The sequence below is a fragment of the Puma concolor genome, chromosome E1 (genome assembly GCF_028749965.1).
Source record: "Puma concolor isolate L17-30 chromosome E1, mPumCon1.1.hap2, whole genome shotgun sequence".
In the NCBI taxonomy this organism is placed as follows: Eukaryota; Metazoa; Chordata; class Mammalia; order Carnivora; family Felidae; genus Puma; species Puma concolor.
This window is the reverse complement of record NC_141680.1, coordinates 45,393,120-45,420,295: the sequence shown is the minus strand read 5'-3', so window position 1 is coordinate 45,420,295 and position 27,176 is coordinate 45,393,120. Positions and strand designations below refer to the sequence as shown.

The 27,176-nt window shown below is 37.4% G+C and overlaps 1 protein-coding gene across 1 annotated transcript in view; it reads right to left on the bottom strand.

Annotated features, from left to right (window-relative positions):
- The window catches only part of LOC147574425 (EF-hand calcium-binding domain-containing protein 13-like), an 81,460-nt gene extending 71,012 nt beyond the window's left edge, over positions 1-10,448 (bottom strand). Inside the window, exons 1-3 of the mRNA XM_086685471.1 lie at positions 10,330-10,448; positions 9,454-9,536; positions 6,749-6,892 (exon numbers count right to left, since the gene is read on the bottom strand). The gene's annotated coding sequence lies outside the window, so the exon portion shown is untranslated. The remainder of the gene's footprint in view (positions 1-6,748; positions 6,893-9,453; positions 9,537-10,329) is intronic.
- Positions 10,449-27,176: the final 16,728 nt, after the last annotated feature.

Below are 27,176 nucleotides of genomic sequence, written 5' to 3'. Positions count from 1 at the left end.
CCACAATGAGAAAACACCATACATCTATTAGAATGACAATTTTTAAAGGCTCACCAATTCCAGGATTGACAAGGATGAGGAGCATCTGAAACTGTCATAAATTGTTCATAACAATGTAAAATAATTCAGCTGCTTTGCAAGCACAGTTTAGCAGTTTCTAAAAAATTCAAATATACCTACCATATGACCCAGTTATCCTACCATCAGGTATTTACCCAAGATAAATGAAAGTATATGACTACACAAAGACACATAAATGAATGTTTACACCAGCTTTATTTGTAATAGCCAAAAACCAGAAACAATCCAAACATCATCAATTAAGGAATGGATGAACAAATCATGGTACATCCATAAGAGAGAACGCTGCTTAGCAATAAAAAGAAATAAACCTGATATGTACCAAAGCATAGATGAATCTCAGTATAATTACGCTGAGTGAAAGAAATCAAACTAAAAAAAATGAGTACTTACTGCATGATATCATTTATATAAAGTTCTAGAAAATACAAACAATCTGTAGTGACAGAAGCAGGTTAGTGTTTGCTTGGGAAGTAGTGAGGGGGGGTTGTGGAAAGAGAATGGGGGCTTACCAAGGGGTATAATGGGATTGAGTTTTCACAAGTATATACATATGTAGAAATTTTCAAATTGTAGACTTTAAATATGTCAAGTATATACCTCAATAAAACTATAAAATACGCAGATAATTTAAAATCCATTGAAATAGCCAATTCCAAAAACAGTACGGAGGTTTTGTCTAAAAATTAAAAACAGAACTATCATATCATCCAGCAAGCTCACTTTTGGATAGATACCCAAAGGAAATAAAAGCACTATCTCAAAGAGCTATGTGCACTTCAAACATTGCAGCATTATGCCCAATAGCCAAGAAATGGAAACAGCCTAAATGCTCACCAACAGATGAATAAAGAAAATGTAACCTCTATGTATATGACATATTCTGGAGGGTGGAGGGAATGGGCAGATGTTTGTCAAAGGATACAAACTTTAGGTATAAGATGAACAAGTTCTGGGAATCTGATGTACAGCATGGTGACTATAGTTAATAATACTATATTGTATCTTTGAAATTTGCTGAGAGAGTATATCCTAAGAGAGTAGTGTTCTCATCACACACAAAAAAGGTAACTATGTGAGGTGATGGAGATGTTATTTACTTGATAGCTGGTAATCATTTCACAATGTATATGTATATCAAATCATTACGTTGTACACTTTAAATATATGCAATTTGTATTTGTCAATTATATCTCATTAAAGCTGGACAAGATAACATGACTTGACATAAACCATGTTCCTATAGGTATATGCATATCCTATGACCCAGCTTCTTCATTTCTAGAAATCTATCCTATAAAAATATTTACACAAATGTGCAAGAATTGATGAACAAGGATGCTCTTTATAGCATTATTTGTAATAGCAAAAATTTTAGAGGTAACTTCACCACTAATCAATATGAGACCAATTAAAAGGTATATAACAAATATCCAGGAAGACTACCTACCAAATTATTAACAGTGTGTACTATGAAGAATTGTAGTGAAAGATTGAGGTGAAGAGATAATTTCCATTTTGTAATTTGTAAACTTCTTTAAGCTAAAAATACTAACTTAAAACAAAAAAAACCTTTATATTCAGTTATTAAACTTTTTCTTGTATTTGCAATTTTTACCAAGATATTCAATATAGGTCTACACTTTTTTCAATGTAAAAATTAAGGAATACAAATTTAAACTAACATATGTTATCTAAAATTGTTTGTATGGACACTAATAATGAAGCAGCAGAAAGAGAAATTAAGAAAACAATCCCATGTACAATGGCACCAAAAAGAATAAAATACCAAGAATAAACTTAAGCAAGGAGGTGAAAGATCTGTACTCAGAAAACTATAAAGCATTGATGAAAGAATGTGAAGATAACACAAACAAATGGAAAGACATTCCGGGCTCACGAATTAGAAGAATATTGTTAAAATATCCATACTACCCAAAGCAATCTACAAATGTAATGCAATCCCTATCAAAATACCAACAGCATTTCACAGAACTAGAACTAACAATCCTAAAATCTGTATGGAAACAGAAATGACTCCAAATAGCCAAAACAACCTTCAAAAATAAAAAGAAAGCTGGAGGTATCATAATTCCAGATTTCGAGTTATATTACAAAGCAGTAGTAATCAAAACAGTGTGGTACTGGCACAAAAATAGACACATAGGTCAATGGAACAGAATAGAAAACACAGAAGTAAACATACAGTTAAATGGCGAATTAATCTTCAACAAAGGAGACAAGAATATGCATTTGGAAAAGAGAGTCCCTTCAACAAACGGTGTTGGGAAAACTGGACAGCAACATGCAACAGAATGAAACTGGACCACTTTCTTACACTATACACAAAAGTTCAAAATGGATTAAGAATTTAAATGTTAGACCTAAAACCATAAAAATCCTAACAGAGAGCAGAGGCAGTAATTTCTCTGACATCAGCTATAGCAACATCTTTTTAGATACATCTCCTGAGGCAAGGGAAACAAAAGTAAAAATAAACTACTGGGATTACCACAGAATAAAAAGCTTTGGTACAGCAAAGGAAACAAGCAATAAAACTAAACAATAACCTACTGAATGGGGTAAGATGTTTGCAAATGACATACCCAATAAAGGGTTAGTATCCAAAATATATAAAGAACTTATATAATTCAACACCAGAAAAACAAATAATCCATTTTAAATGGGCAGAAGACAGGAACAGACATTTCTTCAAAGAAGACCTACATATGGCCAACAGACACATGAAAAGGTGTTCAACATCACTCATCATCAGGGAAATGCAAATCAAAACCACAATGAGATATCACCTCACACCTATCAAAATGGCTAAATTTAAAAACACAAGGAAAAACAAGTGTTGGCAATGATGTAGAAAAAAAAAAGGAACCCTTGTGCATTGTTGGTGGGAATGCAAACTGGTGTAGCCACTGTGGAATACAGTATGGAGATTCCTCAAAAAATTAAAACTACCATATGATCCAGTAATTGTACCTCTGGGAATTTACCCAAAGAATAAACATTAATTCATAGGTATATAGGCATCCCTAGGTTTATTGCAGCATTATTTAAAATAGCCAAATTATGGGAGCAGTCCAAATGTCCATCGACAGATGAATGAAGATGTGATACACACACACACACACACACAGAGGAATATTATTCAGCCATAAAAAGAATTAGATCTTGCCATTTGCAAAAACATGGATGGAGCTAGGGAGTATAATGCTGAGTGAAATAAGCCAGTCAGAGAAACACAAATACCATATGATTTTACTCACATGTAGAATTTATGAAACAAAACAAATGAACAAAGTGGTGGGGGGCGGGGGTGGGGAACAGGACAAACCAACAAACATACTCTTAACTATAGAGAACAAACTGGGGGTTACCAGAGGGAAAGTGGATGAGGGGATGGATGAAATAGGTGAAGGGGATGAAAAGGATACTTACCTTGATGAGCACTGCGTAATATAGGGAATTGCTGAATCACTATATTGTACACCTGAAACTAATACAACACTGTATGCTAACTAACTAGAATTAAAATAAAATAAAAACAAATAAAATAAAATAAAATAGGTTGTATGGCTTTGGAGTAGACTTTTATCTTTCTGTCCCTCAGTTTCCCCAACTGTAAATCCAGGTAACTGGAAGAAACTACATCTGAAGTCTTGAAATCTAAAGTTCTAAAGATTTATAATAACAGTATTACTTAAAAGCCTTAAAATGTTCACATCCTTTGACCTAGCAATTTCAATTTTAGTGACCTATCTTTTGTCTGATGAGATAAAGAGAAAAAACCCTGCTTATAACAGCAAAAATATTAGAAATAACATATTTATTTAGATTATTTGTTATATAGCTTATTTTTCAAAACAATTTGTTTTTGTGCTTTGACCTGTTCCACAGAATAATTCACAGCTGCCAAAAGCCAAGCTCTCCAACCAGCCTGATGGCAGGGCCCGGGTGATGGATGGATCGGGACTGCATGGTGGCCCACCGACAGTGAAGCTTCTTGTACCCCTGCTTTTATGTAATTTGGCCTTAGCATTGGTCAGGGCAGCCCCCCTACCAATGAAAGTATACTGGGGATTTGTCGGTTGGGGAATTGCCCATGACAGGCCCCCTGGGAAAAGGACCACGGGGGAAAGAAAGAAGATTCCGCAGGGAAATTATGCGGGCCTACATCCAGCCCTTGCCACCCCCTGTAAAGACTCCTCTACCTAAAGGAAGGATAGCCCCATATATTTCCCAGCCAGGGAGGGGGACAAATGGATTTGAAATCCCCACCCTGGCAACAAAGGAATGTATCTATGGATACAAATTACTCCAACCCCTAGGCCCACTTGGCCCCCAGGAGGCATTCCAGATGATAACTGGACCTGGTGGGTTACGGTACAGAAGGGTTCATTAGTTCCTAGGTATACATTGTCTCCCTGGGAGCGCAGAAGGCGTGGGTTCCCAGGGCCCTCTTGGCTCCCTCCCGGCACCCCAGACCAAAGCGAATAACTTTTGTTCCTTATACGCAAATGGTTCAAAGAAACAATTAAGAAGTCATGTCCCTGTAAATGTTCCACTTGAGGTGTTGAGAGATAGATGACCTTTCATGAAAATAGCAAAGCAAACGCTTTATAGACTATAAATAAACGTAGATACATAATGAAAATAATATGAAGAAATTAATCAATTTCTTGTAACGTTACAAGAAAATAACCATGTTGTCCCTTAATGGGTGATTACACAAAGGAACATTTTTAGAAATAGGTAAAGCCAAGAAACATAGATGACGCACGCTACAAGGAAATTGCTAACAAATATAATGCCACGTTTGCCGCAATAAAGCGGCCAGTCTAACACACTGTTGTTGTCCGTGTCCATTTGTTATTTTCGCCGACGCCGTGCATCCTTCGGGAACCCCTGGACCTGCTGGGGCTGGACCCCGGCGCACAGCCATTTAAAAAGGCAGTGTTGGGGTGCCTGGGTGGCTCAGTCGGTTAAGCGTCCAACCTCGGCTCAGGTCATGATCTCCCGGTTTGTGAGTTCGAGCCCCACGCCGGGCTCTGTGCTGACAGCTCAGAGCCTGGAGCCTGCTTCTGCTTCTGTGTCTCCCACTCTCTCTGCCCCTCCCCCACTCATGCTCTGTCTCTCTCTCTCTCTCTCAAAAATGAATAAATGTTAAAAAAAAAAATTAAATATTTAAAAAGGCAGTGTGGATCTATATTTGTTTACATGGAAGGTTGCCTAACATATAAAGTTAATAGAAAAAGGTAACAAAATTGTATGCATGTGAGTCAACATATATATTTTCCAATTATGTGTTTATGCGTATGTATATACCACAGTTACACACACACACGCACACACATGCTTAGAAAAATCCTAGAAAAATATATGTAAAAATACCAAAGTTCAGCTCTGGGTAGTGGGATTACACATAAGTTTTATTTTCTCCTTTCTATTCTCCTATGCTTTCAGAGAATAAAGTTATTTCCACTTTGAATAATTATTTTAATAATAAATCCCCAAAAAATTATATGTCAAGAGAATTAACATATGGGTAAATAAACATGTCAGAAAAAATAGAGTTGCTTTTTAGTCTTTCTAAAAGTTAGATTTATATTTATTATTTTATTTTTATACCCTCTGAAAGTTGTGTACAGTAGGCACTCAAAAAATGTTGGGGTGACTCGGATAGATAGACGAATGACACCATTGCAACTTGTCAATTCCTGTTAGGTTGCTAAGTAACATTCTATTGGTGGTCCATTTGACTCCTAGTATTCTCCATCTACAAATTTTTTATAATAACCAATCCACATCTTTTATTTGAGTAGCTTGATGCTTTTAACCTCAGAGTATTACTGTGCCATTGTGTGTATTAAGTTTATTTTATTTCTGACCAATCCTTCAACTTACCTATACCATTTTTATTCTAAACTTATCTCTCCTCCTTAATAAGCTTGGAATGATCTGTAAATGTAATCAGTTCTCTATTATTTACCTCTTTGATTAAAGTATTGGACACTGACAACAAAAGAACAATTACTTTTCCAGATGTTTTAAAATAAAATTATTAGGATTTTGATTTGCATTTTTTTGACTACTGAGGATGGAAAATATTTTTATATGATTATTGGCTACATATATTTTCTTGTATGTGATATTCTTATCCGTGAGTCTTACTCACTTTTCCATTCCATTGTTTGTTACTAATTTCTATGAGTTCTTTACACATTCTGAAAACTAATCCTTTGTCACTTCTGTGAATTGCAAATATTTCCAAGTTCATAACTTGTCTTTTTACTTTAAAGTGTCTTTTGATAAATAAAAGTTCTTAATTTTAACATAGTTAAATATATTAATCTGGTCTTTTATACTCAAACACTTTGCCTTAAGAAATCTTCCCTATCGTATGCAAGTAGCAAAAATTAAAAGTCTAAAAATATCAGATGTTGATGAAAGTATGTCATAATCAAATCTGGTAATCAATCAATCCAATTATACTGGAGGCCCAATTTTTTAATATTATCGTAAAGGTGCAAAAAACGTTTTTAGGACATATTATAAAGCTTAGCTTTCCTATGATTTGTAATTAATCTGACCAACATATAACTTACATCCATGTTTGCAAACCTTAAACTAATAATGAAAACACAAAACTTACCATCAATAGCAACAGTCTTTAGTGCCTTTTGCATTTCCGAAGCACTTATAAAAATCTTCAAGGTGTGATGGATCGTTGGCAGATCATTCACATAAATTTTACCACTTTGAATTTTGCTAAAACTTTTACAGGCCTTCTGAAGTGCTAAATACACACGACAAAACGGTTAATTAATTCAAACGAATAATTATCGTCATCCCCGCTACACTCTCTCCCAATGAAAAAACAATGATCAGTAAAGGAAGAAAGAGGAGCAAGTCTTTGTGTTCTAATTCTTTGCTTTAAAATCAATCTCAAGGGGCGCCTGGGTGGCGCAGTCGGTTAAGCGTCCGACTTCAGCCAGGTCACGATCTCGCGGTCCGGGAGTTCGAGCCCCGCGTCAGGCTCTGGGCTGATGGCTCGGAGCCTGGAGCCTGTTTCCGATTCTGTGTCTCCCTCTCTCTCTGCCCCTCCCCCATTCATGCTCTGTCTCTCTCTGTCCCAAAAATAAATAAACGTTGAGAAAAAAAATTTTTTAAATCAATCTCATGATTTATTTAGGTATGTCTAGAGTAAATGACCTCCAAGTCTACAGGTTTCCTAAACAACTCTCAGAAACTGAGAAAAGTCATGCAAAGCTCACATAGCAAAGGCAGTCACAATTTTCCCTGGGAATGTTTAAATCCTTCTTCCATGCTCCCATTATCACTCGGTACATATCTCAGACAAAGCCATTGGTATTGTGATTGCTTGCATGTCAATATCCCTCACTCAACTATCAGGCTCTAGGGGGCAAGGTTTTTCATTCTTCAAGTGCCAGTGTCTACTTCAGAACAGATCCTCAAAAAATGTCTGTTGAATTAAACTGAATTTAGTTCAGTGGGTACTACCCTTAGTTTTCAGAAAAAGAGGTGCTAGATGACAGTGCTAAATACCAGAGAAAGACTAACATATTGGTAACAATGTTTTTGTTTTTGTTTTTAATGTTTATCTATTCTTGAGAGAGAGAGAAAAACAGAGTGCAAGCTGGGGAGGGGCAGAGAGAGAGCTGGAGACAGAGAATCTGAAGCAGGCTCCAGGCTCTGAGCTGTCAGTACAACCTATGTGAGGCTCGAACCCATGAACTGCAAAATCATGACCTGGGCCGAAGTTGGACGCTTAGCCGACTGAGCCACCCAGGCGCCCCACGATGGCTTTAATAACAGGAGTTTTAGTAGAGTATTAGGGGTGGAAACCAGGTTTCAGTGAAATGGGAAGTAAATAAATAATTAAGGAAACCAACTCTTTCAAGAAGCTTCTTTGGGGGCGCCTGGGTGGCGCAGTCGGTTAAGCGTCCGACTTCAGCCAGGTCACGATCTCGCGGTCCGTGAGTTCGAGCCCGGCGTCGGGCTCTGGGCTGATGGCTCAGAGCCTGGAGCCTGTTTCCGATTCTGTGTCTCCCTCTCTCTCTGCCCCTCCCCCGTTCATGCTCTGTCTCTCTCTGTCCCAAAAATAAATAAACGTTGAAAAAAAAAAATTAAAAAAAAAAAAAGAAGCTTCTTTGAAAAACATACAGTATAATACTGACACAGTCCCTGAGGAAGCAGAAGAAAATTCAATGGAAGAAAATTAAGAGTGAAGGGATTAGTGACATGAAAGGGAATCTTCTCCAATGAGAAAATAGGGAAGGCTATGGATGTTGTTTACAATCCTAACAGTTCTCCTCATGAGGAAAACTTTTTTTCCTTTTTTTCTGTATCTATATGAGATGATGGATATTAATTAAACTTACTGTGGTAATCATCTGACAATATATGTAAGTCAAGTCATTATGCTATACACCTTAAACTTACACAGTGCTACATCTTAATTATATCCCAATAAAACTGGAGGATAAAAGATGTCTGGGGCACGTGGGTGAGTCAGTTGATTAAGCATCCGACTGCAGCTCAGGTGATAATCTCGTGGTTCGTGAGTTCAAGCCCCACATTGGGCTGTGTGCTGACAGCTCAGAGCCTGGGGCCTGCTTACGATTCTGTGTCTCCCTCACTCTCTGCCCCTCCCCTGCTCACGTTCTGTCTGTCTCTCTCTCTCTCTCTCAAACATAAATAAACATTAAAAATTTAAAGAAAAAGAAAAGATGCCTAACATAGGGGCACCTGGCTGGCTCAGTTAGTAGAACACGCAACTTCTGATCTCAGGGTTGTGAGTTTAAGGCCCACGTTGAGCACAGAGATTACTTATGAAAAAAAATAAAAATAAAAAGATGCCTAATATGATGATCAGAAAGGAAAAATGTGCTAAATGACTCCATAAATATAAAGAAGAGGCCCAAGATACGGGAGAGTTCAGTGTCAAGAAGCGAAGGGGGAAAAAAAAGAAGCGAAGGGTACTATGTACCAAGAACTAAATCCTAGTAAAATCAGTGACTCTAGTGCTTACTAATATATTCGTTGGATGTAATAGTCAGACTTTTTTCCCGAAATATTTTAACTAAAATAAGCACATATGTTACATTTTGCCTATCAATATGACAGAAGATATTTCTAAAAAAAGATATTTATGAATACTTATTTTACCTAGTTTGCTCATGCTTACTCACAGACTACAGCATTTGTCACATCATGTAATATTAGTTGATACCATATGCCATTAGGAGTAAAGAAAGCGACACTAATCACGGAAACAATTTCTAAAATGTACACAATCAGGGAATTTATTCACGAAGTTCTAGAATCCATTATTACCGCTTAATTCTTGTGAGTGTCAGTGTCCTTGAGGTACTTCATTACATGATGTCTTGCAGAGGCTAGAAAGCATTTCCCTTTCCCTGTCAAAGAAACAGCCACATTAGAAAGCAGCACAAAAACGAAACAAAACAAAACACCACACACACAAAGTATTTATGCCATTTTTCCATTAAAATACTAGCAAGCCTATCAACAGTTTGAGATTCTCCAGTCTCTTACTCCATAAAAACCTTTATTGAAAGACCATCCAAGTGACAGTGAATTATATACTCTTCATCCCAGAATTCCCACCTTGCTTCTTTTAGACATCTCTCTATGGAGCAGAATTTACCCTGGTCAGTAAGTAGTGCCCATGATTCACTATCCTTTGGCTGTCGTCCAATTTTTGCTACTCTTAATTCAAGTCACAGCAAATTTTATAGAAAGTTATTATAGTAAGGAAAAACAAGAGTATCTTTAAATAGCAAAGAATCCCAGATGCCACAACCTGTCAGTAAAAATTTTTTGAAAAGATGACTTATCTAATCCCCTAACACGTAAATAACTCAAATCATAGAATGTTAGTGTTAGAAGGAATCTCAAGGGTCCGTCTAGTACAAGATTCTTGTACAGATGTGGAGACTGAGGCCCAGAGATAGAAAGTGAATTGTACAAGAGCCTAAGCTAGCAAGGGAGGTCGATAAGGACTCAACGTTAAGTTTGTGAATTCCACATACAGTGATCTTAGTTAGCTCTACGCCACCCTCCCTAGAGCATAGTCTTAGTTTGCACAAACTATTTTGCATACTTTATGTGGAAATGATAGATGATTCTGGAAAGAAAAACCCAAATCTTAATGCAACATTTAAGGGAAAAAAACAATGATTTAAATACCGAATAACTGAGGAAGATGTACAAAGGGGTGATAAAGCCTTGTGAACACTGTACTGATTCGGAAACTTGAGTGAAGACCTTTCTTTCTTAGTCATCTTCTCCTTCAACAGCTTCACTGAGGAAGAGGCAATCTAGAGCCAAATGCAGGAATGTGGGTGCCTGAGATCACACTGGTAAGCCAGCATTACTGGAAAATAAACCTCTTAAAAAGACAGCTAATCATATCTGGGTTCCTCACTGATGTAAAATTGCTTTTTGTAATGGAATTAGAGTTTACATACACTAAAATTTTAAATAAACTATGGAATTTTTTTTGCAGAGTCATGTCTTTCTAAGTATGCAACTAAATCATCTAATTAATGTCGTGTCAATTTAAAATAGTGGATTTCACAAAGCAGGACAAATCTATGGTATAGTGAAGAGAAGACCACCAGATTCTAGGCTACATATATGGGCTTTGACTATATGAGCAAAATAATGTGGAGAATCAACACAGTTCTTCAAATAACACAGGTACTCATGCTTTAAATCATCCTCATGATTGAGAAAATTATCCACTTAACATGTATGCATAAGCATGATTCAAAAGTGGCAAGTAGCTGGGTAGACAGAAAAGCATCACTTTAGAAAACGAGGACTGTAATAATAGGTGTCTTCAATTTTACGTGGAGTCTAGAACCTTGTTTACATGGAGTCTAGGCCCCTTTTGAAGCACAGAAGTATGCAGAGTAAAATCTGTCTTTGTCTCAGCTCCAGGCTGGAAAAAAAGAGAGAGAGAGAGAGAGAGAGAGAAGAAAGTGTACTCCTCTGGATTAGTTATGGTGATAGATCTACCCACACATGAGTACAGAACTCAAATCTACACTAAATATGTGGGGTAGGAGCACAGAAACCAAAAAAGTCATTTAAAGTTGTCCCATGTTCATCACATCTCTGAAGTGCAGTGCAGAAGAGAATTCAAATTCTCTTGGAGGAGAATACTCTAGATCCAGACTCACGTGAGATTCCCACAGATTTAGATCAACAATATATGAGAAAATAAACAAAAAGTACAAAGTACCCAAGGACATAAGTTAATGAGTAAGAAGCAGACAAAGCAATAAACAGAAGACTTAGATCCCCCAGGGACTTTATATTATCTTTATCAGGTATCAGTCTTGAAACAACTAAAGAACATGACCAAAAAACATGACATAAGGCAGATTATAAGAAGAACCAAATGGGGGTGCCAGGGTGGCTCAGTCGGTTGAGCGTCTGACTTCGGCTCGGGTCATGATCTGGCGGTTTGTGAGTTCAAGCCCCGCGTCAGGCTCTGTGCTCAAAGCTCAGAGCCTGGAGCCTGCTTCAGATTCTGTGTCTCCCTCTCTCTCTGCCTCTCCCCTGCTCATGCTCTGTCTCTCTCTGTCTCTCAAAAATAAATAAATGTTAAAAAAAATTCTTTTTAGAAAGAAGAACCAGGGGCGCCTGGGTGGCTCGGTCGGCTGAGCGTCCGACTTCGGCTCAGGTCATGATCTCGCGGTCCGTGAGTTCCAGCCCCGCATCGGGCCCTGTGCTGACAACTCAGAGCCTGGATCCTGTTTCAGATTCTGTGCCTCCCTCTCTCTCTGACCCTCCCCCGTTCGTGCTCTGTCTTGCTCTGTCTCAAAAATAAATAAACGTTAAAAAAATTTTTTTTAATTGAAAAAAAAGAAGAACCAAATAAAGTTTCTAGAGGTAAAAAATATAGGCACTGAAATTAAATTCTCAATAGACAGTTTAAACTAGAGATTAGATTCAGCTGGAGAAAGATAAACTAGAAAGCAGATGGGAGAAATTACCCAGATGAGATAGACAGTATATCTAAGTACATCATATAGTGAATGAGGCAGGCTGAATGGTGGCCCCAAAAAGATATGTCCATATCCTACTCCTTGGAACCTGTATATGTGACTTTATTTGGATAAAAGGTCTGTGGAGAGGGAACAAAGTTAAGGATCTCAAGATGAGATATACAATGAAGTGTTTATAAAAATGGAAGGAGACTTGAGATATAAACACAGGGGAGAAGACCATATACAGAGCAAGATGGGGGCCAAGATTAAAGTTATGCTGCCACAGCCAAGGAATGCTCAGGGTCACTGTTACAACAGCAGAAGTGTTAACAGAGAGCAAAGTAATAAAAATAAAGATCTAATGGAGAAGGAAGGGGAAAATGTCATATTCTTCTGAATGGGTTCCTTGTTACATTTTTTGTAAAAAAAAAAAAAAAAAAAAAGGAGGAGGAGGAGGAGGAGGAAGAAGAAAAAGAAGAAAAAGAGGAGGAACAGGGGAAGGAAGAGAAAGAAGAAATATTTAAGATTGTGACATTTCAGGGGTACCTAGGTGGCTCAGTAGGTTAAGTGTCTGCACGAATTTCAGTTAAGGTCATGATCTCATGGTCATGAGATCAAGTCCATGTCAGGCTCTATGCTGGGTGTGGAGCCTGCTTAGGATTCTCTCTCTCCCTTTTCCTCTGCCCCTCTGCCCCTTTCCCCTGCTCACACTCTCTCTCTTCTCTCAAAAAAAAAAAAAAAATGATTTTGATTGATGTGACATTTCAATACTTGGACTAAAATGTGATGGAATGTTTGAAAGCTAAAAACAACGCTCAAAAGTAAAATATTTTCAGATCATAAGTACCTCAGTTCTTTCAGTATGCAACTGTACTTGTAAACTTTTCTTTCTTCTGAACTTTTTCTCTCCTGAAAAATCGGAGGATTTCTCTTCTCCACAGAGGAATATTGATGTTTCATACCTAAATTGCACAGAAAATTGGAATAATTCCTGAGTTGCTTTTTTTCTTACTTTTTCTTTTTTTCATCTTTTATCTATAGAAAATCTCAAGCATATACAAAAGTAGACAGACTAATGCGATGATTGGGGCGACTGGGTGGCTCAGTCGGTTAAGTGTCTGACTTTGGTTCAGATCATGATCTCATGGTTCATGGGCTGGAGCCCCGCATTGGACTCTGTGCTGACAGCTCAGGGTCTGGAGCCTGCTTCAGATTCTGTGTCTCCCTCTCTCTCTGTCCCTCCCCCACTCATGCTCTGTCTCTGGCTCTCAAAAATAAATAGACGTTAAAAAGAATAATGTGACAAGCTTCCCATGTACCCATCACCCAGCTTCAATAATAGCCAATCCTATTTCAGCTATATCCCTACTCCCGTTTCTTATTATTTTGAAGCAAATTCCAACATCATATTATTTCATGAGTGAAAATTTTAATATTAATTTCTACAAGGTGTTTTTTCTTTTATTTTTGAAAAAAAATTTTTAATGTTTATTTTTGAGAGAGGCAGAGCACAAGCAGAGGAGGGGCAGAGAGAGAGAGAGAGAGAGAGAGAGAAAGAGAGACAGAATCCGAAGCAGGCCCCAGGCTCCCAACGCAGGGCTCGAACTCACAAACTGCGAGATCATGACCTGAGCAGAAGTCAGACGCTTAACTGACTAAGCCACCCAGGTGCCCCAAGGTGTTTTTTCTTTTAAAAAAAAACACACTTAAAACACAATTATGACACCCTAAAAGTTAACAATAATTTCTTAGTATCATCAAACATGATCAGTGTTCAAATTTCCAATTGTTTCGTAAATGTCAAAATTTATTAACACGCTGCATCAGGATTCAGGAAGGTCACCATTACAGTTTGTTGATTGATGTGTCTTATTTAGATCTCTTTTTTACCTATAGGCTCTTTTTCCATGTCTTTTATCATCCTCATTATCACTATTGCCAGGCAATTTGTCCTATAGATTTTCCACAGTCTGGATTTTGCTAATTATATCACCATGGTTGTAGAATTTTAAAGACTTGATCAGATTAACTTCAACAGATTAAGGGTTGAACCACTAAATTGTACACCTAAAACCAATATTATACTATATGTTAACTGGAATTCAAATTAAAACTTAAAAAAGATAGCCAGGTGATTTTAACGTGTAGATAAATTTGATAGTCGCTATGCAAACAACCACAGGCTTGTTCCTATTCAGAGCTCCCATCAATTGGTCTATAACTCAGTATTTTATAAGAAATACCTTATTCTTCCTTATAAAGGAACTAAAAGCAAAACTAAAAGCTCTTTAGCAGAAGTGGCTCCTTTTTAGAGTAAACTGCTATACAAGGGCTACTTAAGTAATACAAAGGACAATGAATGGATTGAATCTATAACATCTTCAGATGAATTTGGCCCCAAGCAAAATTGTGATATAGAGGTAATTTTTATCATGCACCTACCTCACTGCCCTTCCTTAGCAGGTGCCTTGCCCTTTTGACTCTCTATCCCTTTAAGTCCAATCCCATGAATTCCTGCCCTCGGAGCGCCATTACCTTGCTCTTAGCCCCCCTGAATCTGCCCTATTATTAGTCTCCTCTGCAGTCCTCCACTCACACAGGGAATGACTTTAACTCTTTTGATTATGACCCAGAGTATAAAATACATTTCTATTGAGATGTAGTACACGTATACAAAGAGAGAGAACTGAAGTAAGTTCGCAAAGTAATACTTATTATGTGAAAAACACTCTAGTGTCTTCAATACTATTCGAATTTCTTTTTAAACAAAATACCAGTTAGTGACCTCCTAAGTTGATTTTATAACACACAAGTGAGTCATAATCTAGAATCTACTGCTACTTTATATCACCCATCCTCTACCCATGTATCTCCATTGAGATCTTCATATTTCTGGAACAATTATGATTTCCACATTACTACATGATTTTTCAAATCCTTTATTATTTTTCTAAAGTATAAGTGTGTTTATGTTATGAGCTGCCTCAAACATTTTACAGAATTGGGATGACTTACTATAAATAATGAATAAGTGAAAACATTTGTTCTGTACCCTATTCTTCTAGGGCATTGTGTCTCCCAGGTAACCTAGTTTATACAGTGCTAATGAAAGAATGTAAAGGAACACTTCCACCATCTCCCATTCCTTCCTAGGTGACAAGTTTTATTGCGATGTTCTAGAAATAATTATTTTGCCTTTTGTCACTGAACATAAAGGAATAGTGGGATTCTCCATGAGATTATCACCAGATTTGTCAGCAGCAACCTTGCAGGCCAGAAGGCAGTGGTATGGTATATTTAAAATCCTGGGGGCAAAAAATACCAAAAACAAAAACCTGCCAACCAAGAGTACTCTACCCCCCAAAGCTGTCCTACAGAACTGAAAGACAGATAGTTTCCCAGACAAAAAAAAAAAAAAAAAAAAAAAAAAAAAAAGGCTAAAGGAGTTCATCACACTAGATAGACTGACCTTATAAGAAATGTTAAAGTGGGGGTGCCGGGATGGCTCAGTCGGTTGAACGTCCACCTTCAGCTCAGGTCACGATCGCATAGCTCGTGAATTCGAGCCCCACGTCAGGTTCTGTGCTCAAAGCTCAGAGCCTGGAGCCTGTTTTAGATTCTGTGTCTCCCTCTCTCTCTGCCCTTCCCTTGCTCACACTGTCTGTCTCTCTCTCTCTCTCTCTCTCTCTCTCTCAAAAATAATAAATAAACATTAAAAAAGAAAAAAGAAATGTTAAAGGGAGTTCTTCAAGCTAAAATGAAAGGATGCTAATTAGTAACATGAAAACAAATGAAAGTGTAAATCTCACTGGTAGAGGTAAACATATAGTTAAATTCGGAATACTGACATCTTGTAATGGTGGAAGGTAAATCACATATAACTCACATATAGGTTAAAAGATAAATGTATTAAAACAACTATAACAACAATAATCTGTTAATGGATACACAAATATAAAAAGACGTAAGTGGTGACATCAAAAACAAAATGAGAGTGAGGTGTAAAAATGCTGAACTTTTGTATACATTTGAAGTTAAGTTGTTACCAGTTTAAAATAGGCTTATAAGATGTTTTATATAAGCCTTATGGTAACCACAAAGCAAAAACCTACAGTAAATATACAAAAGATAAAAAGAAAGGAATCAAAGTATATCACTAGAAGGGCACCTGGCTGGCTCAGTCAGTGGAACATGTGACTCTTGATCTCGAGGTTGTAAGTTTGAGCCCCACATTGGTTGTAAAGATTACTTAAAAGTTAAAAAATATAATTTTAAGTATATCACTAGGGAAAATCATCAAATCACAAAGGGAGAGAGTAAGAGGAAGAAAGGAACAAAGAAAACAAGCAACCAAGCCAGAAAACAAGCAACAAAATGGCAATAGTAAATCCATACCTATCAATAATCACCTTCAATGTAAATGGACTAAATTCTCCAATCAAAAGACAGAGTGGCTGAATAGATTAAAAGAAAAAAAAAAAAAAAAAAGACCCAAATATCTGCTGCCTCCTAGAGACTCCCTGCAGCTTTAAGGACACTTATAGACTGAAAGTGAAGGGATGGAAAAAGATATTCCATGAAAATGGAAACCAAAAGAGGGCAAATCTAGCTATATTCATATTAGACAAAATAAATTTCAATAAATATTTTTTGTTTTTTTAATTTTTTTAATGTTTGTTTATTTTTGAGAGAGAGAGACACAGAGAGTGAGCGGGGGAGGGGCAGAGACAGAGGGAGACACTGAATCCAAAGCAGGCTCCAGGCTCTGAGCTGTCAGCACAGAGAGCAACACGGGGCTCAAACCCATGAACCATGGGATCACGGCCTGAGCGAACGTCAGTCACTTAACCAACTGAGCCACCCAGGCACCCCTCAATACGTGTTTTTTTTTTAATGTTTATTTTTGAGAGAGAGAGAGAGAGCATGATTGAGGGAGGGGCAGAGAGAGAGAGGGAGACACAGAATCTGAATCTGAGCTGTCAGCACAGAACCCCATGAGGAGCTCCAATTCACGAACCGTGAGATAATGACCTGAGCTGTAGTCGGACGCTCAACCGACTGAGCCACTCATGTGCCCCTCAATGTATGTTCTTAAGCCAAAAATTATAACAAGAGACAAACAAGAATCATTACATAATGATAAAGGGGTGAATTAATCAAGAGGATATAGCAACTGCAGTGTTTATGTATCCAATATTAGAGCATCTAAACATATAAAACAAATACTAACAGATCTGACGGGAGAAATAGACAGCAATGCAGCAATAGTAAGGGACACTTAAATACCCCACTTTCAACAGTAGATAGACTAACTAGAGAAAAATGAAGGAGAACACTGAACTTCAACTATACTGGAAACCAAATGGACCTAACAGACATATAGACAGCATTCTATCCAACAGCAGCAGCATATACATTCTCTCAAGCACACAGGCAACATTCTCCAGGATAGATAATTTGTTAGGCCACAAAACACGTCTTTAAAATCTTAAGAAGACTGAAATCATATCAAACATCTTCTGTGACCACAAAGGTATAAAACAAGAAATCAATTACAAGAAAAAAACCTGAAAAAAATCACATATGTAGCGATTAAACACTATGTTCCTGAACAACCAATTGGTCAAAGAGAAAATCAAAAGGGAAATAAAAAATACCTGGAGACAAAGTAAATGAAAACACAATATACCAAAACTGACTGGATGCAGCAAAAGCTGTTCTAAGAAAAATGTTTATAGAGATAAACACCTACATCAAGAAAAAAGAGGGGCACCTGGGTGGCTCAGTTGGTTGAGAGTCCGATCGGCTCAGGTCATGATCTCACATGACAGCTGATAGCACAGAGCCTGGAGCCTGCTTTGGATTCTGTGTCACCCTCTCTCTCTGCCCCTCCCCCACTCACACTCTGTCTCTGTGTCTCAAAAATGAATAAACGTTAAAAAATAAAACTTAAAAAAAAGAAAAAAGAAAGATCTCGAATAAACAACTTAATTTTATACCTCAAGGAACTGGAAGGAAAAAAGGAACTAAGCCCAAAGTTAATAGAAGGAAATAACCAAGCTCAGAAACATAAACTAAAAAGACAATAGAAAAGATAAAAGAAGCTAAGAGTTTGTCTTTTGAAAAAATAACCAAAACTGACAAATCTTACTAGACTAAGAAAAAAAGAAAAGTCTCAAAATCAGAAATAAAGAGGAGACATTCAACTGATAACAGAAATACTAAAGCTCATAAGAAATTACTATGAACAATTATATGCCAACAAATTAGATAACCTAAAAGAAATTTATAAATTTCTAGAAACATACAAGCCTGAATCATGAAGACATAGAAAATGGGAACAGACCAATTATTAGTAAGGAGATTGAATCAGTAATCAAAGACCTCCCCACAAAGTCCAAGATGGCTTCACTGGTGATTTCTACTAAACATTTAAGAATTAACACCAATCCTTCTCAAACTCTTCCCAAAAACTGAACAGGAGGGAACACTTCCAAACTTGTTTTATGAGGCCAACATTACAGGTAACAAAACCAGACAAGGACACTACAAGAAAGAAATCTGCCGTCCAATATCCCTGATAAACATAGATGCAAAAATTCTCAACACAATATTTCAATAGTACATTATATTAGTACAATATTAGTACAATACAATACTAATACTAATTAGTACAATACTAATATTGTACAGTATTAGTACAATATACTAATATTTCAATTGTACATTAAGAGGATCATAGACCATGATCTAGTGGGATTTATTTCTGGAATTCAAGGATGGTTCAACATAGGCAAAACAGTAAATGTGACACCCCACATGTGATACCCCAAATGTGATAGGGAAAAACCCATTCTTCTTCTGTGTTTCTCCTTTACTCCTCCACGACTACCACACTCACAACACTTCTGACACCAGATGTGTGAGGTATTCTTCCCCACCACCAAGCAATTCTCTGCCACACCAACTGGGTGTGGCACCAACTGGGTCCTACAATTTACCTCAATTCTAACACTATCTACTTGGATATACTGTCAGATTCCACAGGTTAAGGGATCTGTCCCACAAGGCTGCTCCCACCCCACTTATGCCAATCACAACTCCAGATTGTGACCTGTGCTTCGGACTCATCGCCTATAAATGAGAGGCTCCCAAAAGACTCTCCTTGGATTTGATTAATTTGCTACAAGAGCTCACAGAACTTAGAAAAATAGTTACATATGTTTACCAGTTTACTTTTTTAAATATGATAAAAGATACAGGTGAATAGCCAGATGAAGGGATACATAGGGCAATGTCTGGCAGGATCTTAGCACAGGAGCTTCTGTCCCCAAGGATTTGGGAGGACATCAGCCTCCTGGTATGTGGAGGTGTTTACCAACCTGGAAGGTCTCTGAACAGGCCTATATTATTGAGATTTTTATGGAGGCTTATTCATGTAGGTAGGATCAATTATTAATTCCATTTCCAGTCCCCTTCCCCTCTCTGGAGAACTTCTAGGTTGGTGAACACATCCACAGACTAGGAGGGTGACACACCCCAACCCCATGGGGACAGAAGCTCCTGTGCTTGGGACCCTCCCAAACCTCACCCAATGAATATCTTCATGGGACTATTCTTCTGTATACTCAGTCATGTCCTTTAATAAACTGCTGAACATAAATGTTTCCCTGAGTTCTGTGAGATGCTCTAGCAATTAATTAAACCTGAGTAGGGATCATGGGAACCTCTGATCTGTACCCAAGTCAAACAGATTACAAAATCAATAGACAAAAATCAGTTGTATTTCTATACACTAACAAGAAACTATCAGAAAGATAAATTAAGAAAACAATCCCACTTACAATAGCATCAAAAAACAAAATACTTAGAAACAGATTTAACCAAGGAGGTGAAAGATGAGTACACCGAAAACCATAAAACATTAATGAAAAACACTGAAGAAGACACAAATAAACGGCAGGATGTTTTGTGTTTGTGGACTGGAAGAATTAATATTTTTTAAATGTCTTATACTACCCAAAGTGATTTATATATTAAATGCAATTCCTGTCCAAATTCCACTGGCATTTTTTGCACAGAAGTAGAATAAATAATCCTAAAATTTGTATAGAATCACAAGAGACCTCAAAGAGCTAAAGCAATTTTGAAAAGGAAATAGTAACACTTGTAGAACATAGTAAGCTCTTCGACACTGGACAATAATGTTTTGGATTTGACACAAAAAGCAAAGGCAACAAAAGCAAAATTAACAAGCGGGACTACATCAAACTAAAAAGTTTCTGGACAGCAAAGGAAACCATCAGCAAAATGAAAAGGGAATCTATACAATGGGAGAAAATATTTGCAAACCATATATCTGATGAGTTAATATTCAAATATACAAGGAATTCATACAACTCAATAACATAAATAATCCAATTTTAAAAGGACTTGAATAGACATTTTTCCAAAAAAAGACATACAAATGGCCGACAGGTACATGAAATGGCTCACAATCGCTCATCATCAGGGAAATGCAAATCAAAACCATAATGACGTATCATCTCACACCTGTTAGAATAGCTGTTTTCAAGGAGACAAGAAACAAGTATTGGCAAGAATGTGGAGGAAAGGAAACACTTGTGCACTGCTGGTGGGCATGTAAATTGGTGCAGCCGCTATGGAAAATAATGTGGAGCTTCCTCAAAAAATTAAAAATATAACTACAATATGATACTGCAATTCCATTTCTGGCTATATATCTGAAGGCAATGAAAACACTCTCAAAGAGATATCTGCACTCCTAGATTCATCACAGCATTATTCACAACAGCCAAGGTATGGAAACAATATAAATGTCAATCAACAGATAAATGGCTAAAGATGTGTCATCACACACACACACACACACACACACACACACACACACACACAGGAATGCTACCCAGCCATGCAACATGGATGGACCTTGAGGGCATCATGTGAAGTAAAAATAGGTCAGACATAGAAAGGCAAATACTGGATGATCTTATATATATGTGGACTCTAAAAAAGCCAAATTCATAGAAACAGAGAGTAGAAGGGTGGTTTCCGGGGATGGAGGTGGGGGAAATAAGAAAAGGGAGAGGCTGGTAAAGGGTAGAAACTTTCAGTTAAAAGATAAATAAGGTCTGTAGGCCTAGTGTATAACATTATGGCTATAGTTGATAACACTACATTGCACAATGGAAATTTGCTAAGAGAGTAGAACCTAAGTGTTCTCACCAACATAGTTAAGTAAATAAGGTAAATATGTGAAATGAGTAAAAGGTGGTAATCATTTCACAATGTAAACATATATCAAATCTTCACATTATAGACTTAAATACATTATTTTGTCAAAAAAGACATTGGGGCGCCTGGGTGGCGCAGTCGGTTAAGCGTCCGACTTCAGCCAGGTCACGATCTCGCGGTCCGTGAGTTCAAGCCCCGCGTCGGGCTCTGGGCTGATGGCTCAGAGCCTGGAGCCTGTTTCCGATTCTGTGTCTCCCTCTCTCTCTCTGCCCCTCCCCCGTTCATGCTCTGTTTCTCTCTGTCCCAAAAATAAATAAACGTTGAAAAAAAAAATTAAAAAAATATATATATATGTACAAAGAACACTTAACAATAAGAAAAAGCACAACCCAACTTAAAAGTGGGCAAAAGATCTTAACAGACATCTTACCAAAGAAGACGTGCAGATGGCAAACAAGCAAAGGAAAAGATCATTTGCTCAACATCATGTCAATAGGAAAGTGCAAATTAAAACATCAAGATACCACTACACATCTGTTCAAGTGGCCAAATCCAAACTACTGACAAAACCAAATGCTGGCAAGGATGTGGAGCAAGAGGAACTCTTATTCATTGCTGGTGGGAATGCAAAATGGTACAACCACTTTGAAAGACAGTACTAAACATACTTATACCATATTTGGCAGCAATTACACCTTATTGGTATTTACCAAAGGAGTAGAAAACATATATCCACACAAAAACCTGCACACAGATGCTTAAAACAGCTTTCTTCTGAATTGCCAAAACTTGGGGAAAAAACAGTGCCCTTCAGCAGATGAATGGCAGTAGATTCAGTACAGGAACTGTGGTACGTCTAGAAAATGGAATACTATCTGGCACTAAAAAGAAAGGAACTATCAAGCCATGAAAAGACACGGAGGAAACTTAAATACGTATCGCTAAGTAAAATAAGCCCATCTGCAAAGGCTACATACTATATGATTCCAACTATACGACATTCTGAATAGGTTAACCTATGAAGACTACAGAGACCAGCGGTAGTCAGTGGTGGAGGGGAAAAACGAATAAGCAGAGCACAGAAGATATGTAGGGCAGTGAAACTATTCTATATACTATAATAATGGCTACATGTCACTATACGTTTGTCCAAACTCACAGAATGCACCATACTGAATCAACCCCAATGTAAAGTATGGACTTTGGGTGATAAAGATATGTCCGTGTAGGTTTATTGATTGTAACAAATGTACCACGGTGGTGTAGGATGTTGATAGTGGAGGAGGCTGCACATGTATAGAGGCAGGGAGTATATGGGAACTCCCCACTCAACTTTGCTGTGAATCTAAAACTGCTCTAAAAAATAAAAGTCTATCGAGAAAAAAAATAAAGCAGCTATATTGCTTCTAAACAGACACCTCCCCCTCCAAAAAAGGAACTAGAGCCTAGGAGCAACGAACATGTTTAGAAAAAGAGGAACGAAGTGAGAAATATACTCTTTTGAAATGTGGCTGTTTGCAGGTCATCTGGGTAGCTCAGTGGGTTAAGCATCCAGCTCTTGGTTTCAGCTTAGGACATGATCTCACAGTTCACGAATTCGAGCCCTGCATCGGGCTCCTTGCTGACAGCGCAGAGCCTGCTTGGGATTCTCTCTCTCTTTCTCTCTCTCTGCCCCTCCACTGTTCATCCTCACTTTCTCTCTCTCTCTCTCAAAAATAAATAAACTTAAAAAAAAAAAAAACACATGGCTGCTTGCTTAAAACAACTGGACTGCATCTAGCTGATCAAAGGTACATTAGTTTTTAACCCCTGAACAAATTACAAAAGGCAATGTATAAAGCAGATCACTAAGGGGGTTTAGAGAATCTCTATTTCTACACAAAATGTAAATTAAGGGAACTATTTCAGTGACTTTTAGGGTCTGCATACATTCATCTTACAACAGAGGCACACCTTTAACAACCTGCTTCAAAAAGGCAATCTGATTTGCTGCCCTAATATTTATTAGGGATGATGAAAAGTTTCCTAGAGATGTTGAGAAAAATGACTCAAAACAGAAACCAGGAAAATAAAAGGAGGAAGATCTAAACAGACAGAGAGGCACAAAAACCTGTTATCAAAGACCAGATGAACAGAAGCAGTCAAAGAGTGAACAGAAACTTTGATGATACAGAAAAGGAAGAAAATAATCTCTGAAATTCTGTGGTTAAAGGTGAACCGTCTGTGAAGTATAAACTACACAGCCTAAGACAAACTGGTATGATATATTAATACTGTTAATTCTTTTAACTTTTAAGAATCAGCTCTTCCAAATCAGCTCATGAGGATACAATCAACTAAGTATTAGGTATAAAAAAGTGGAACAGGTTAGTAGACATATCACACATCTTGGTACTTAGCAAGAAGCCTTGAAATTGTTTTTTTTTTTGTTTTTTTTTTTTTTTTGTTTTTGTTTTTCGGGGGTTGGGGGGCACCTGAGTGGCTCAGTTGGTTAAACATCTGACTTTTGTTTTTAATTTTTTTAATGTTTATTTATTTTTGAGAGAAAATGAGACACAGATGAGTGGGAGAATGGCAGAGAGAGAGGAAGACACAGAATCCAAAGCAGGCTCCAGACTCTGAGCTGTCAGCACATAGCCCGTTGTGGGGCTTGAACCCAAGAACCATGAGATCATGATCTGAACCAAAGATGGATGCTTAACCGACTGAGCTGCCCAGGTGCCCCTAACTTTTGATTTCAGCTCAGGTCATGATCTCACAGTTTGTGAGATCCAGCCTCACACCACACTGTCTGCTGACAGCACAGAGCCTGCTTGGGATCCTCTCTCTACTTTTCTCTGCCCCTCTCCCACTCATATTCTCTCTAGCGCACATGTGCTCTCTCTCAAAATAAATAAATAAACGTTAAAAAAATTTTTTTTTAATTTCTTTCGGATTACAGTGTAGGTACATGTCATATGGTAGCACCAGATCCATTGAAAGCATAAATTTAAAAGGTTAAGACTCTGAGTTGACAATGTTGAATTTTTCCTGAGCCTTGTGCTCCTGGAAAACAGTGAAGATTAAAGGAATCCCTTTACCCCTTTGTGTTCTGGAAAATGGCTTGCTGCAAGGAATCACCCTTCCCCCCCCCCCCCCATAAGCTTTAGATAAAACTCACAGATGCCCCCCTTGTTTACCTATGACGAGGCCAAATACCTTCAAAATTCCTTTTCTTTGTTCTACGAATGATTAGCTAAACTGTTTTAACCCCACTGATTAATTAGAACAGAAGGATTATTAGCCAAACTGTGGTTAAGCTTTCCTCCTTCCTCCAGGCCCCTACAATATTCTCTGATCTGTTTATCTCATCATGCCACTCTTTCATCCCACTTCCCCAAATCCAGTTCCTAGCCTTGTTGACTCCTCTCCATGAAAGAAAAGCCATTTTTGCCTGGCCCTTGAGCTCCTTGAGGATCTTATGGTCACAGCCTTCCCTCTCCTATTTCAATAAATAGTCCCTTTCCTCCCTTGGAATAATCCTTTCAAATAAAGTCTCTCCTTACTAAGTCCGGGTTTGTTTTTTGTTTGACACAATACCGGCCAATGGATAAGAACATCCCCTGAATCACAGGGAAGAAGGCTAGAGACACTTGGTATCTTTTCGATTACCTTCTGGTTAGACTCCCACATCATTAATTATGTTACCTACAACCGTTTATGTAGGTTTAAATCCTTTATTCTCCCAAAAAATTATCCCAGTCCCCTACCCCGCAAAATACTCTCAACATACACCACAGACCTCTTGATATTGCTGGGATGAAAGTTCATTATATGCCCACTAAAAGAACTCAAAACTCACCTTAGGTATTAAAAGATCCTATAACTATATTGCTCTATGAATCTGCTTACTGATTATGGGTGTGAGATAAACATAAACTAATTTTTTAATGTAAACTATTTTTAAAGAAGAAGAAGAAGAAGAAGAAGAAGAAGAAGAAGAAGAAGCAGCCGCCGCCTTTAGAAACTGTTTTAGAAAAAAATACCTGGCAGAATAAAGGTACTTTACTTTCCATTTTTCAGTTTAGAGGTAAGTGCGGCCCTTGAGGACTCAAAGGTCTTGATGAACAAGTATGAATGAGCACAAAAGGATTTCCTGCCAAAAAAAAAAAAAAAAGATAAGAAAAAAATCATATGTCTGCTTAAGAGACTTAATTACACTTACCTACCTGGTTATCCCTGTAATGTAACACAGTATGATACCAAATAGATATTCCGCAAGCCATATATGTGTACAAAAACTAGAAAAAGCAGTTAGCAGATTCTAATTCACAGATCACACCGTCCCTTAATTTTACCTTTTGTGGTATAAGAAGTAGAGAAATCCAAAACAAATGACATAAAAGGCAGAGAAATCCAGTTATATTTATTTATTCAAATAAACCCAGAGAAACAGAACTACTAACATAGCAGCAATTCCCAATGTTATTAAATGCTTACTATATACTAGACATTACGATGAACACTTTAACATTATTTCATTTATTCCTTACAGATATTTTTTAAGGAATTATCATTATCTTTATTTTACAGATGAGGAAAATAAAGACTCAGATCAAGTTGTCCAAGATTAAACCACCAACAAATAGCAGAGTCAGAATCTGAAGTCAGACAGCCTAACTCAAGAGCCGTGGTCTTCAGCACCCTATAGCATCGCCTCTCAAAAAAATACTATTGTAAACAAAAGATGCCTCAGCCTGTTTTAAATCAAAGACTTCCACATCACATACCAACCAATTTTCAAAATTCCTCGCATTTTCACAGGTTTTTTTTACTTCTATCTGAGTTACAGTGGATGTGCTATTTATTACATTGCTAGTTATATTACATTGTTACAATGATCAGGGTCATTTTCATACCATGAAGTTTAACTGCAAGTATTAATATTCTTAACAGAGATAGTACTTTAAAATCACTTACTTCTGAAATGTTATACTAATTACTGCTGAATGTGGTATGTCCAACATTCCTGGAATTCAAACCATGTTAAAAATCCAATGAAACCATGTGACAAATAGCCATCTCAGAAGACATTAGCTGGCTATGCAGATTTCCCCAGCAACCCACTCGATGTTACCTCTTCGAGGTCTTCTCTAATGAGCTCAATCTTTACTCAGCAACTAGTTGGTATAGTATGGTCTCCACCATTGTAACTGTCTTCATTACTCAACTGGCATTAATCATTTGCCTTATATTTTTATTTGCCACATGTACATCTCCTATATCAACTATAACCTAAATTTCATGGATGGACTGAAACGAATGGATTGGTATCTTAACATTCTTTGAACTATTTCTCACAATAACAAGCACAATGCTATATGTATAAAAGGAAGGAAAGAAAGAAGGAGGGGGGAAGAGAGGGAGGAGAGAAGAAGGAAAGGAAAGGAAAGGAAAGGAAAGGAAAGGAAAGGAAAGGAAAGGAAAGGAAAGGAAAGGAAAGGAAAGGAGGCACGTCTTCCTTATGGAGATTACTCACCAACAGCTTCTTAAGTTATCAAAGTACCTAATTAAGCACAGTGAGTTTTATTTAAATAAACCATGAAAGGAAGAATTGTTTCATAATTTTTGACCTATCAAAAAGTTGACTGGTTTTCATCTGCTGGATGAATCAAATACTACATAACCCTCTCCAAGCTAAGAGCAAAAATAGTACAGGAAGTCCCTTCCCCATAAATCTGACAAAAGATGTCTCGAGTCTTTCAATCCTATGATACATATATGAACTTGCAAGGACAAACC